This window comes from Pseudophryne corroboree, unplaced genomic scaffold (assembly GCF_028390025.1).
Source record: "Pseudophryne corroboree isolate aPseCor3 unplaced genomic scaffold, aPseCor3.hap2 scaffold_923, whole genome shotgun sequence".
Taxonomy (NCBI): domain Eukaryota; kingdom Metazoa; phylum Chordata; class Amphibia; order Anura; family Myobatrachidae; genus Pseudophryne; species Pseudophryne corroboree.
Genome location: NW_026970503.1, coordinates 162,930 through 177,667, shown reverse-complemented (window position 1 = coordinate 177,667; position 14,738 = coordinate 162,930). Strand labels below are relative to the sequence as shown.

The 14,738-nt window shown below is 46.6% G+C and overlaps 7 non-coding genes and 1 pseudogene across 7 annotated transcripts; 1 reads left to right on the top strand and 7 right to left on the bottom strand.

Moving 5' to 3' along the window:
- Window positions 1-133: 133 nt before the first annotated feature.
- Window positions 134-249, top strand: LOC135046279 (U5 spliceosomal RNA). The gene has a single exon (XR_010238599.1). It is a non-coding gene; the product is annotated as a U5 spliceosomal RNA (small nuclear RNA).
- A 6,631-nt stretch (window positions 250-6,880) lies between these two features.
- Window positions 6,881-7,044, bottom strand: LOC135046243 (U1 spliceosomal RNA). Its single transcript, XR_010238570.1, has one exon. It is a non-coding gene; the product is annotated as a U1 spliceosomal RNA (small nuclear RNA).
- A 671-nt stretch (window positions 7,045-7,715) lies between these two features.
- LOC135046269 (U1 spliceosomal RNA) lies at window positions 7,716-7,878 on the bottom strand. The gene has a single exon (XR_010238592.1). It is a non-coding gene; the product is annotated as a U1 spliceosomal RNA (small nuclear RNA).
- Window positions 7,879-8,030: 152 nt separating this feature from the next.
- On the bottom strand, window positions 8,031-8,194 carry LOC135046239 (U1 spliceosomal RNA). The gene has a single exon (XR_010238566.1). It is a non-coding gene; the product is annotated as a U1 spliceosomal RNA (small nuclear RNA).
- A 671-nt stretch (window positions 8,195-8,865) lies between these two features.
- On the bottom strand, window positions 8,866-9,028 carry LOC135046256 (U1 spliceosomal RNA). Its single transcript, XR_010238583.1, has one exon. It is a non-coding gene; the product is annotated as a U1 spliceosomal RNA (small nuclear RNA).
- A 152-nt stretch (window positions 9,029-9,180) lies between these two features.
- Window positions 9,181-9,344, bottom strand: LOC135046236 (U1 spliceosomal RNA). The gene has a single exon (XR_010238563.1). It is a non-coding gene; the product is annotated as a U1 spliceosomal RNA (small nuclear RNA).
- A 702-nt stretch (window positions 9,345-10,046) lies between these two features.
- LOC135046267 (U1 spliceosomal RNA) lies at window positions 10,047-10,181 on the bottom strand (annotated as a pseudogene).
- Window positions 10,182-10,333: 152 nt separating this feature from the next.
- On the bottom strand, window positions 10,334-10,497 carry LOC135046246 (U1 spliceosomal RNA). Its single transcript, XR_010238573.1, has one exon. It is a non-coding gene; the product is annotated as a U1 spliceosomal RNA (small nuclear RNA).
- Window positions 10,498-14,738: the final 4,241 nt, after the last annotated feature.

The following is a 14,738-nucleotide window of genomic DNA, read 5'->3' as shown; positions in this document are numbered from 1 at the left end:
AGAGTACAAACCATGCTTATAGCAAGGGGAAGCCTGGTGAGAAATCTGCTTTCTTTCTTTCATATTGGGTGCTCACTTTGAGCTGAATGAGGACTGCTGGCATGGCACTCAGGCGACAGGTGGAATCTTGGTCATGCTCTGGTTTCTCTTCAGAACGAACAAATCTTTCGCCTTTTACTAAAGATTTCCGTGGAGAGGAGCAAAACTGAGTTTTATCTAAATTTTTGCATGCCCCATATTATTGGGGTTTCTTTTATCTGTTTAAAGACAGAACGAGTGTGCTTTCTTGTTAGCTTTAATGTAAGTTGCCATAGATGCAGTGAAACACGCGTGTAGGGCACGGCGTGTCCTCGTGTATTTGACTCATGTGAAATGTTATAAAACAAAAATATATGATTATGATGTTAGCTGTTAGTCTCCACTAATAGGGAATAGAAGCTGAGCTATAAGAAAGGAATACACTAGATATGATGTCACTTAGCAATTACAATGTCTAAAGTGCATACAGATAGCTACTAATAACTCTTGATAAGAAAGTATATCAGTGTGGGTATATTTATATGATGGGATATTGGGACTAGTGAATATATATCACTCCTGCTGTCCAGATTGGCAATAACCAGACAATTATGATAAGAGTAGAGATGTCACATGGGCTGCTATAGATATTAATTTAATGCTGTATGTGTCATTTGTTACAAATGGATACATTTTCTATGAGTCAGCCTAGCAGCTGCATGTTCTAACAGAACACTATCCTCACACAGAATCTGCTAACCTTGAGATAACTAAATGACAGTGTGTAACAGTCTCTTTACTATAAGACTGTTACAAAGTAATATATATATTTGAAGTCAGTCTAGCAGCTGTGTGTTCCAGCAGTTTATAAGACAAAGAAAATCTCCTATTGTGGAATCTAGACACATGGGACTGCTGGCCTGTGTCATACTATTTCTATGTAATACCAGTAACATGTATATAACTGTTACATAATTGTTACAAATGGATAAATCTTTGAGTCAGCCTAGCAGCTGCATGTCCTAACAGGACACCATAAATCCTTTACAGTGTAACAAATTGATTGGTAACACTTAAAGGCTGGAGAGCAGTTATATGCCTTACTAGCATACTCAATATACCACATTATTACACCAGTTACCACGATTATTGACAGCGCATTTGATATATTATATTACCCTCACACTGAGTCTGTTTACCTTTAGATAACTAAGTGACCGAATATGTAACAGTTTCTCTATCATAAGACTGTTACAAAGTGAGATAGATATATTTGGAAGTCAGTCAAACAGCTGTGTGTTTCAGCGGTTTATAAGAAAATTCCTCATTGTGGAATCTGGACCACTAAGGGTTATTATATATATAGCACATGGAATTGCCACATCTCCCTATATGATAATTTCATTACACTGTAACATAATAAGAATTAACTCTTTAACAGTGTAAATAGAGAGTAATGAATCTCTGACACATGGAATATATTATTTCTTAGATGAATTGGATAAACCATTATGACAGACACTTTGCTTCCTAATAAGAATTGAGGTGGCTATACCTCTAAGGAAAGCATTATTGCCTACGCCTAGATCAGATTAAATAAGATCTGGCTGAATATATGAAGGAAGGTTGCTATTTATATGAGAATTGGAATTGCTATATTCCTTAAGGCAACCCCACCGATTGATATATGTTGTCAATTAAGTATATCTGAACGGCTATATCTGGACCAGATTTAATAAGATCTGGCTGATTATATGAAGGAGGGCTGCTATTTATATTGGAATTGCCATATTCCTTAAGGCAACCGCACCTGTTGGTATATCTCGCCAATTAACTATATCTAAACAGCTAAATTAAAGCTATTCATCATTTTTTTAGTTTGGATATTAATAAATATGATCTTTCCATGATGCATAGAGATTTCCCTATCAAGTGATTCCTTATCCGATATAGAAAGCTATCCCCCTATGGTATTGAATTTAGGAATATAGTCTTAGGGGACACAGAGAAATAAGTGATCCCCATCTACCTAAGCACCCCACAAATTGGAGGTTAGCTTACCGGTTATACTCAATCACCCCCACAAATTCGCCAATGGGGATGGCTTCCCGGGAGGTAACCCCTATTGAGTGAAGGGAGTATATAGGATACGACCCAGTGGTACCTGACGACATAGATACTAACAGCTATTTAATAACATTACGCTAGAAAGTGATTATTAGCAACATATATATCTATATAAACAACCCCGCCAGGGTTGTGCCTTCAAAAATAATCACACACGGACACGCTTTTTAAACCTTTTTTTCACATCTCTTTATTCTTCTTATGCACATGTATGTTAGTTCTGTGATTTTAACCTTTATGTTTCACTGCAGTTTGGGATAATAATATTAATATTTATCCAATTTTAATACATACTTAATAAAGGTTATATTTTATGATTCATTCATTCTGTCCAGTGCGTCAACAGTGCAGATTTCTTCTTGTTTTTTCTCCCAAATTCTATAACAATGACAGTAAATGTTGTTACTTTTCAAACAGAACTTTCTTGACCATGCTACTTGCTTGAAAGATCTGGGAGCACATGGAAAACAGTACAAACCATGCAGTATCACAAGATCCTTTATTTGATCTTTCATGAAGATAGAGCAGAATTGAGGACACGTCAACAATTTCTGCCGAAGGTGGTTCATCTTTCCACATGGTGCCTTTGGCCACTGACACCTTCGTTGAGTCAAAGTCTCTGGCTGTGGTCAGAACTTTGAAAATTTATGTCACCAGAACGGTTCAGATTAGGAAAACAGAGGCTCTGTTTGTCCTGTATGCTCCCAACAGGATTGGGTGTCCTGCTTCCATGTAGACCATTATGCGCTGGATCTGTGGTAAGATTCAGCATGCTCATTCCACGGCAGGATTGCCGTTACTGAAATAGGTGAAGACCCATTCTACTAGAAAGGTGGGTTCATCCTGGGCAGCTGGTCGGGGAGTCTCGGCATTGCAATTTTGCCGAGCAGCTATTTAGTAAACACTTTTGCTAAGTTTTACAAGTTTGATACCTTGGCTGATGATAACCTCAAGTTGGGTCATTCGGTGCTGCAGAGTCGTACGCACTCTCCCACCCGTTCAAGAGCTTTGGTATAACCCCATGGTTCTTAATGTGACCCCAGCATCCTCTAGGTCGTATGAGAAAATAGGATTTTAATACCTACCGGTAAATCCTTTTCTCTTAGTCCGTAGAGGATGCTGGGCACCCGTCCCAGTCCATACTGTGTCTGCAGTTATTACTTGTGGTTATACACATGTTGTGTTATGGTTCTGGTCAGCTTTTTGCTGCAATTGTTCATGCCGTTGGCTTGTGTTCTGTTGAATGCCACATTCTGCGGCATGCTTAAGGTGTGAGCTGGTAAGATGCTCACCTTAGTTTAACAATAAATCCTTTCCTCGAAATGTCCGTCTCCCTGGGCTCAGTTCCTATAACTGGAGTCTGAAGGAGGGGCATAGAGGGAGGAGCCAGTTCACACCCTTTGAAAGTCTTAAAGTGCCCATGTCTCTTGCGGATCCCGTCTATACCCCATGGTTCTTAATGTGACCCCAGCATCCTCTACGGACTAAGAGAAAAGGATGCCCTTGCGCACTATCCTGACTTCTCCTCCCGTCTGCTTACTTTGTGCCTTCCAACGCACAATGCGAACTACAGGTGGTGCTGCAGGGCCCACACCCTTTTACTTGCCTTACAGAACAGCTCTGGAGCTGTTACAGTGCCCAGCTGCTGCAAGAAATCAGCTTGAATGCTTCAGGGGATGGGGCATGGCCAACATGAGCCCCACACCAAAGGAGGGTGGGGGTGTTTAATGCGAACTAGGGGTCATCCAAGCACCGCAAAAGGCCGCCATGCCCTGCATGCCCCTTTTCTCTTTTCATATGCAGATGAGGGTTCCAGCCAACTTTGGTCCACTGCTTGGATGACATCACCGTATGCAAATCCGTCTTCTGCAGACCTTCCCCCTGGAATGCTTGTACTAGTTGTTGCATATGGTTTGATATTTGATGGTGCTTCAATATTAGGCAGCCTTCCACCCTCCCATGTTCATCTGAACAGATGTGGTCTCCCTGCAGTTGTTGTCCCCAGACGAGAGTTCCCTTGTGCGTCCTCAGTTGAATCTCCTTAACTTGACGGGGGAGGGGCTGCCCGAGCAGCCACCCTCCCCAGCCCTATCCCAACTCATACTTATTTTGCATATGAGATCTCTTGATCATGAAGATTGTTCTCACAGGGTGAGGTTCATCCATTATATTTTAAAATAGGAAGGTACAAATTACATATTTGAATTGCATCTATGTGCTGGATTCAAATGTCCCCCCCCCCCCCTTCCTTTCTCAATTGTGCCCGTCAGCAGCTATTCTAAGGTTGCTGCCAATGGGTGTGACACATTAATTTCTTCTGTGGGGTACACTGGACTCCACAAGGATTCACATTGGGGTGTAGAGTAGGATCTTGATCTGAGGCACCAACCGGCTCAAAGCTTTTGACTGTTCCCAAGATGCTCAGTGCATTCTCCTCTATAACCCCGCTTCCATGAACAGGGAGCTCAGTTTGTAGTTGGTGCCTTCAGTAGCAGGCCTCTTAACAGGGGCCTGCCTCAAGCAGCCTATTCTTAGCTATTAATTTTGACAAGAAAAGAAGAACTTGTTTTATGAGAATCTACAAGGGCTGCAGCAGGCTAGGTCTAATAGACATCTTTACTGCAGCTTCATCACTCCCAGCGGCGCTGTATACTCCCGTGCCCTGGTTGCTGGGTCACTGCAGCGGAGGCTCCAGTTTCTTCCTAAGGTCAGTCACACACACACCGCCCTTCCGGATCACGAGGCCGCTGATGAAGGGGAGCGTGGCCGTAGGGGGTGGACCGTGTGCGCACTGGCGTGGACACTGATTACTGGGCAGCCGCTCCACTAGCCACCAGGTACAGTTAAGGAGCACAGGTCTGGGAGTTTTACTCCTATATTAACCCAATTTTGTACTGCCCGCAGCGCATTGTGATAGGTAATAGGGCCTGATTCAGGTTGGATTGCAATCACAATAAGCGATCCAACTGCAAAAATTGCTAAGAGCATACGCATGTGCCTACATTTTCTGCGGCACCCCGCAGAGAATGCGATCGCCTCTGCCTGTCAATCGGGGCGGGGGGGGGGGGGAGAGGGGGGTCAGCAACACTCCATTTCCAAGTCAGGGATGGAGCGGTGCGGGGGCAAGGCTTCAAAATGGGGTCTGCAACGGAGGAGACACAGGGGGCGTGGTCACAGCGGCTGTATGACATCACATTCAGCCGCTGTGATCACAAAAATGGTGGCGGCTTCCTGCGCGCACATACAGTCTGCACCAGCAGGAGGCTACACCATTTTATATGATCACGCTGAACTGCAGTGCGACTGCAATTACAGCATGGTCAAGAATGGAGGCGTCATGCTCGGTGGCCATGCACTGTCACTGTGCAGGAGCCAGCACCGCACACACACTAGTCCCCGGGTGCAGCCCCAACCCCCGGGACACCCGGAGCAACAAAATGTAGATTCAGGCCACCAGGCCACGTCCCTACCTATGAAACCATGCCTCCTTTTTACCATTGCACTGCTTATCTGCGCGCACTGCATTACAATCTCCCTCGCCACCTCTCTGGGTGTCACCAGTGATAGTGACACCTCTGCCATGCTTGTAGCAGCTGGTCCTAAGATCTACGCCTCAAGCCCTGAGTGTTTGCCCTTGTGACTTGTTGATCATCATAGCGAAGCAGATGCTTACAGAAAACTGCAGGGGCTTAGATTGAAAATAAAAAAATTGATGGGTATAAGGTAGAGAGGAGCGGGTTCGGTTCTCCGAGAACCGAATTCCCGACGAACTCCACGTGGTTTACACTGGTCCGAGGCAGGCTCGGTTGTTCCCGCCTGACTCGGAAAACCTGAACAAGGGAAAATGTCATCATCCCGCTGTCGGATTCTCGCGAGATTCGGATTCCATATAAAGAGCTGCGCGTTGCCGCCATTTTTACTCGTGCATTGAAGAGAGAGCGGAGAGGACGTGGCTATGTTCTCTCAGTGGAAATCTCAATATCAGTGCTCAGTATCAGTGGTTACTTATTGCTGCTCAGTAATACTAGTAGTGTGTCTCTCCTGCTCAGTGTCAGTTCTCAGTAGTATCCTCATCAGTGCTCAGTATCACTGCTCATTGTCTTGTGCTGCATTGTGGTGCTCAGCATACTACAGTACATTACTAATAGTCCAGTGCTGCATCTTGCTGCTCAGTGTCAGTTCTAGTATCCTCATCAGTGCTCACTATCACTGCTCATTACATTGTGGTGTTCTGTATACTACAGTAACATAGTAATATAGTAACATATAGTAACATAGTTTTTGAGGTTGAATAGAGGCAAATTGCCCATCGTGTTCAACCTGTTTTAAGTTGTGATGATTGTACATACTTGCTGAATAATGTTTTATGACTAGTTAACTACTATAACTCATGTTACCCCCGGAATAACCATGTTGATATTTTAAGTATTATAACCTTGGATAGCTTTTTCATTCAGAAATGTATCCATTCCTTTTTTAAATCCAATTACAGAGTCCGCCATTACCACCTTCCCTGGCAGGGAATTCCACATCCTGATTGCCCTAACAGTGAAGATCATAGTATCTCACCTGGCAAGTAAGTAGGAGTTGGGCTAGAGCTGTGGAGGATTGCTGCTCGGGCACCCCCTGTCAAGTGAAGGAGATCCAACTGAGGCAGCACAAGGGAACTCTCGAAAGAAGAACAAGGCTAGAGGAAGATCTGAGACAAAGAAATCTGACTTTTACCAGAGCTGACCAGAGGAAAGCACAAACACAGTCCCCCACTACCACAAATAATGCAGTCGAGTTTCCCACATTTGGGGAAATCACAGGGGTCAGCATACCCAGAGTGCAATGAATGAACCTCACCCTGGGAGAACAATCTTCATGACCATGGTATCTCCTATGCAAAATAAGTATGATTTGGGATAGGGCTGGGGAGGGCCGCTGCTCAGGCACATCTCTGTCAAGTAAAGGAGATTCAACTGAGGCAACACAAGGGAACTCTCATCTGGGGACAACAACTGCAGGGAGAACACATATTTTCAGATGAACATGGGAGGGCAGAAGGCTGCCTAATACTGAAGCACCCCCAAACAACAAACCAAATGCAACTACTAGTGCAAGCATTCCTGGGGGAAGGCCTGCAGCAGATGGATTTGCATATGGTGATGTCATCCAAGCAGTGGGTCAAAGTTGGCTTCAACCCTCGTCTGCATATGAAAATAAAAATGGGGTGTGCAGGGCATGGCGGCCTTTTGCGGCGCTTGGATGACCCCTAGTTCGCATTAAACACCTCCACCTTCCTTCGGTGTGGGGCTCATGTTGGCTATGCCCCAGCCCCTGAAGCATTCAAGCTGATTTCTTGCAGCAGCTGGGCACTGTAACAGCTCCAGAGCTGCTCTGTAAAGCAAGTAAAAGGGTGTGGGCCCTGCAGCACTACCTGTAGTTTGCATTGTGCTTTGGAAGGCACAAAGTAAGCAGACGGGAGAAGTCAGGATAGTGCACAAGGGCATAGAAGGGAGCGGCTCAAGAAAAGAGAAGTGGAAACAGACAGCAAACTAGGCTGGAGAGAGACCTGAGACAAAGAGATCTGAATTATACGAGAGCCGACCAGAGGAAACACAAATTATGTAATCAAGTGTCCCACATTTGGGGAAATCGTAGGAGCAGCACACCCAGAGTGCATTGGGTGAGCCTTGCCCTGGGAGAAGCACCTTCCTGATCATAGTATCTCACCTGGCAGGTAAGTAGGAGTTGGGCTAGAGCTGGGGAGGGTCGCTGTTCGGGCACCCCCCTGTCAAGTGAAGGAGCTCCAACTGAGGCAGCACAAGGAAACTCTCGAAAAAAGAACAAGGCTAGAGGAAGATCTGAGACAAAGAAATCTGACTTTTACCAGAGCTGACCAGAGGAAAGCACAAACACAGTCCCCCACTACCACAAATAATGCAGTCGAGTTTCCCACATTTGGGGAAATCACAGGGGTCAGCATACCCAGAATGCAATGAATGAACCTCACCCTGGGAGAACAATCTTCATGACAATGGTATCTCCTATGCAAAATAAGTATGATTTGGGATAGGGCTGGGGAGGGCCGCTGCTCAGGCACATCTCTGTCAAGTAAAGGAGATTCAACTGAGGCAGCACAAGGGAACTCTCATCTGGGGACAACAACTGCAGGGAGAACACATATTTTCAGATGAACATGGGAGAGCAGAAGGCTGCCTAATACTGAAGCACCCCCAAACAACAAACCAAATGCAACAACTAGTACAAGCATTCCTGGGAAAAGGTCTGCAGAAGACGGATTTGCATACGGTGATGTCATCCAAGCAGTGGGCCAAAGTTGGCTGGAACCCTCATCTGCATATGAAAAGAGAAAAGGGGTATGCAGGGCATGGCGGCCTTTTGCGGCGCTTGGATGACCCTTAGTTCGCATTAAACACCTCCACCCTCCGTCGGTGTGGGGCTCATGTTGGCTATGCCCCAGCCCCTGAAGCATTCAAGCTGATTTCTTGCAGCAGCTGGGCACTGTAACAGCTCCAGAGCTGCTCTGAAAGGCAAGTAAAAGGGTGTGGGCCCTGCAGCACTACCTGTAGTATGCATTGTGCGTTGGAAGGCACAAAGTAAGCAGACAGGAGAAGTCAGGAGAGTGCACAAGGGCATAGAAGGCAGCGGCTCAAGAAAAGAGAAGTGGAAACAGACAGCAAACTAGGCTGGAGAGAGACCTGAGACAAAGAGATCTGAATTATACGAGAGCCGACCAGGGGAAACACAAATTATGCAGTCAAGTTTCCCACATTTGGGGAAATCGCAGGAGCAGCACACCCAGAGTGCAATGGGTGAGCCTTGCCCTGGGAGAAGCACCTTCATGATCATAGTATCTCACCTGGCAGGTATGTAGGAGTTGGGCTAGAGCTGGGGAGGGTCGCTGCTTGGGTACCCCCCTGTCAAGTGAAGGAGATCAAACTGAGGCAGCACAATGGAACTCTCGAAAGAAGAACAAGGCTAGAGGAAGATCTGAGACAAAGAAATCTGACTTTTACCAGAGCTGACCAGAGGAAAACACAAACACAGTCCCCCACTACCACAAATAATGCAGTTGAGTTTCCCACATTTGGGGAAATCACAGGGGTCAGCATACCCAGAATGCAATGAATGAACCTCACCCTGGGAGAACAATCTTTATGACCATGGTATCTCCTATGCAAAATAAGTATGATTTGGGAAAGGGCTGGGGAGGGCCGCTGCTCAGGCACATCTCTGTCAAGTAAAGGAGATTCAACTGAGGCAGCACAAAGGAACTCTCATCTGGGGACAACAACTGCCGGGAGAACACATATTTTCAGATGAACATGGGAGGGCAGAAGGCTGCCTAATACTGAAGCACCCCCAAACAACAAACCAAATGCAACAACTAGTTCAAGCATTCCTGGGGGAAGGTCTGCAGAAGACGGATTTGCATACAGTGATGTCATCCAAGCAGTGGGCCAAAGTTGGCTGGAACCCTCATCTGCATATGAAAAGAGAAAAGGGGTATGCAGGGCAGGGCGGCCTTTTGCGGCGCTTGGATGACCCTTAGTTCGCATTAAACACCCCCACCCTCCTTCGGTGTGGGGCTCATGTTGGCCATGCCCCAGCCCCTGAAGCATTCAAGCTGATTTCTTTCAGCAGCTTGGCACTGTAACAGCTCCAGAGCTGCTCTGTAAGGCAAGTAAAAGGGTGTGGGCCCTGCAGCACTACCTGTAGTTTGCATTGTGCATCGGAAGGCACAAAGTAAGCAGACAGGAGGAGAAGTCAGGATAGTGCACAAGGGTGTAGAAGGGAGGGGCTCAAGAAAAAAGAAGTGGAAACAGACAGCAAACTAGGCTGGAGAGAGACCTGAGACAAAGAGATCTGAATTATATGAGAGCCGACTAGGGGAAACACAAATTATGCAGTCAAGTTTCCCACATTTGGGGAAATCGCAGGGGCAGCACACCCAGAGTGCAATGGGTGAGCCTTGCCCTGGGAGAAGCAACTTCATGATCATAGTATCTAACCTGGCAGGTAAGTAGGAGTTGGGCTAGAGCTGGGGAGGGTCGCTGCTCGGGCACCCCCCTGTCAAGTGAAGGAGATCCAACTGAGGCAGCACAAGGGAACTCTTGAAAGAAGAACAAGGCTAGAGGAAGATCTGAGACAAAGAAATCTGACTTTTACCAGAGCTGACCAGAGGAAAGCACAAACACAGTCCCCCACTACCACAAATAATGCAGTTGAGTTTCCCACATTTGGGGAAATCACAGAGGTCAACATACCCAGAATGCAATGAATGAACCTAACCCTGGGAGAACAATCTTCATGACCATGTTATCTCCTATGCAAAATAAGTATGATTTGGGATAGGGCTGGGGAGGGCCGCTGCTCAGGCACATCTCTGTCAAGTAAAGGAGATTCAACTGAGGCAGCACAAGGGAACTCTCATCTGGGGACAACAACTGCAGGGAGAACACATATTTTCAGATGAACATGGGAGGGCAGAAGGCTGCCTAATACTGAAGCACCCCCAAACAACAAACCAAATGCAACAACTAGTGCAAGCATTCCTGGGGGAAGGCCTGCCGCAGATGGATTTGCATATGGTGATGTCATCCAAGCAGTGGGTCAAAGTTGGCTTCAACCCTCGTCTGCATATGAAAAGAGAAAAGGGGCATGCAGGGCATGGCGGCCTTTTGCGGCGCTTGGCTGACCCCTAGTTTGCATTAAACACCTCCACCCTCCGTCGGTGTGGGGCTCTTGTTGGCTATGCCCCAGCACCTGAAGCATTCAAGCTGATTTCTTGCTGCAGCTGGGCACTGTAACAGCTCCAGAGCTGCTCTGTAAGGCAAGGTAAAAGGGTGTGGGCCCTGCAGCACTACCTGTAGTTTGCATTGTGCGTTGGAAGGCACAAAGTAAGCAGACAGGAGAAGTCAGGAGAGTGCACAAGGGCATAGAAGGCAGCGGCTCAAGAAAAGAGAAGTGGAAACAGACAGCAAACTAGGCTGGAGAGAGACCTGAGACAAAGAGATCTGAATTACACCAGGTCCGTCATTATATTATATATACCAACAGTAGTTATATATATTTTTTTTTATATCATTAATTATCATCTCTATACTAGCAGACGCAGTACGGTAGTCCACGGCTGTGGCTATCTCTGTGTCGTCAGTGCTCGTCCATAATTGTATACCTACCTACCTGTGGTGGAAGTTTTTTTCTATCTTCTTCATACTAGTAGTTTAGCAGTCTGCTGACAGTGTCCACCAGGTCCGTCATTATATTATATATACCTACAGTAGTTATATATATTTTTTTTTTATATCATTAATTATCATCTCTATACTAGCAGACGCAGTACGGTAGTCCACGGCTGTAGCTACCTCTGTGTCGTCAGTCACTCGTCATCCATAAGTATACTAGTATCCATCCATCTCCATTGTTTACCTGAGGTGCCTTTTAGTTGTGCCTATTAAAATATGGAGAACAAAAATGTTGAGGTTCCAAAAATAGGGAAAGATCAAGATCCACTTCCACCTCGTGCTGAAGCTGCTGCCACTAGTCATGGCCGAGACGATGAAATTCCATCAACGTCGTCTGCCAAGGCCGATGCCCAATGTCATAGTACAGAGCATGTAAAATCCAAAACACAAAAGATCAGTAAAAAAAGGACTCAAAAATCTAAATAAAAATCGTCAGAGGAGAAGCGTAAACTTGCCAATATGCCATTTACCACACGGAGTGGCAAGGAACGGCTGAGGCCCTGGCCTATGTTCATGGCTAGTGGTTCAGCTTCACATGAGGATGGAAGCACTCAGCCTCTCGCTAGAAAAATGAAAAGACTTAAGCTGGCAAAAGCACAGCAAAGAACTGTACGTTCTTCAAAATCACAAATCCACAAGGAGAGTCCAATTGTGTCGGTTGCGATGCCTGACCTTCCCAACACTGGACGTGAAGAGCATGCACCTTCCACCATTTGCACGCCCCCTGCAAGTGCTGGAAGGAGCACCCGCAGTCCAGTTCCTGATAGTCAGATTGAAGATGTCAGTGTTGAAGTACACCAGGATGAGGAGGATATGGGTGTTGCTGGCGCTGGGGAGGAAATTGACAAGGAGGATTCTGATGGTGAGGTGGTTTGTTTAAGTCAGGCACCCGGCGAGACACCTGTTGTCCGTGGGAGGAATATGGCCATTGACATGCCTGGTGAAAATACCAAAAAAATCAGCTCTTCGGTGTGGAAGTATTTCAACAGAAATGCGGACAACATGTGTCAAGCCGTGTGTTGCCTTTGTCAAGCTGTAATAAGTAGGGGTAAGGACGTTAACCACCTCGGAACATCCTCCCTTATACGTCACCTGCAGCGCATTCATCATAAGTCAGTGACAAGTTCAAAAACTTTGGGCGACAGCGGAAGCAGTCCACTGACCAGTAAATCCCTTCCTCTTGTAACCAAGCTCACGCAAACCACCCCACCAACTCCCTCAGTGTCAATTTCCTCCTTCCCCAGGAATGCCAATAGTCCTGCAGGCCATGTCACTGACAATTCTGACGAGTTCTCTCCTGCCTGGGATTCCTCCGATGCATCCTTGAGTGTAACGCCTACTGCTGCTGGCGCTGCTGTTGTTGCTGCTGGGAGTCGATGGTCATCCCAGAGGGGAAGTCGTAAGACCACTTTTACTACTTCCACCAAGCAATTGACTGTCCAACAGTCTTTTGCAAGGAAGATGAAATATCACAGCAGTCATCCTGCTGCAAAGCGGATAACTGAGGCCTTGGCATCCTGGGCAGTGAGAAACGTGGTTCCGGTATCCATCATTACTTCAGAGCCAACTATAGACTTGATTGAGGTACTGTGTCCCCGGTACCAAATACCATCTAGGTTCCATTTCTCTAGGCAGGCGATACCGAAAATGTACACAGACCTCAGAAAAAGACTCACCAGTGTCCTAAAAAATGCAGTTGTACCCAATGTCCACTTAACCACGGACATGTGGACAAGTGGAGCAGGGCAGACTCAGGACTATATGACTGTGACAGCCCACTGGGTAGATGTATTGACTCCCGCCGCAAGAACAGCAGCGGCGGCACCAGTAGCAGCATCTCGCAAACGCCAACTCTTTCCTAGGCAGGCTACGCTTTGTATCACCGCTTTCCAGAATACGCACACAGCTGAAAACCTCTTACGGCAACTAAGGAAGATCATCACAGAATGGCTTACCCCAATTGGACTCTCCTGTGGATTTGTGGCATCGGACAACGCCAGCAATATTGTGCGTGCATTATATCTGGGCAAATTCCAGCACGTCCCATGTTTTGCACATACCTTGAATTTGGTGGTGCAGAATTATTTAAAAAACGACAGGGGCGTGCAAGAGATGCTGTCGGTGGCCACAAGAATTGCGGGACACTTTCGGCGTACAGGCACCACGTACAGAAGACTGGAGCAACACCAAAAACGCCTGAACCTGCCCTGCCATCATCTGAAGCAAGAAGTGGTAACGAGGTGGAATTCAACCCTCTATATGCTTCAGAGGATGGAGGAGCAGCAAAAGGCCATTCAAGCCTATACATCTGACCACGATATAGGAGGTGGAATGCACCTGTCTCAAGCGCAGTGGAGAATGATTTCAACGTTGTGCAAGGTTCTGCAACCTTTTGAACTTGCCACACGTGAAGTCAGTTCAGACACTGCCAGCCTGAGTCAGGTCATTCCCGTCATCAGGCTTTTGCAGAAGAAGCTGGAGACATTGAAGGAGGAGCTAAGACAGAGCGATTCCGCTAGGCATGTGGGACTTGTGGATGGAGCCCTTCATTCGCTTAACCAGGATTCACGGGTGGTCAATCTGTTGAAATCAGAGCACTACATTTTGGCCACCGTGCTCGATCCTAGATTTAAAACCTACGTTGTATCTCTCTTTCCGGCAGACACAAGTCTGCAGGGGTTCAAAGACCTGCTGGTGAGAAAATTATCAAGTCAAGCGGAACTTGATCGGTCAACAGCTCCTCCTTCACATTCTCCCGCAATTGGGGGTGCGAGGAAAAGGCTCAGAATTCCGAGCCCACCCGCTGGCGGTGATGCAGGGCAGTCTGGAGCGACTGCTGATGCTGACATCTGGTCCGGACTGAAGGACCTGCCAACGATTACGGACATGTCGTCTACTGTCACTGCATATGATTCTCTCACCATTGAAAGAATGGTGGAGGATTATATGAGTGACCGCATCCAAGTAGGCACGTCAGACAGTCCGTACGTATACTGGCAGGAAAAAGAGGCAATTTGGAGGCCCTTGCACAAACTGGCTTTATTCTACCTAAGTTGCCCTCCCACAAGTGTGTACTCCGAAAGAGTGTTTAGTGCCGCCGCTCACCTTGTCAGCAATCGGCGTACGAGGTTACTTCCAGAAAATGTGGAGAAGATGATGTTCATTAAAATGAATTATAATCAATTTCTCCGTGGAGACATTGACCAGCAGCAATTGCCTCCACAAAGTATACAGGGAGCTGAGATGGTGGATTCCAGTGGGGACGAATTGATAATCTGTAAGGAGGGGGATGTACACGGTGATGAATCGGAGGATGATGAGGTGGACATCTTGCCT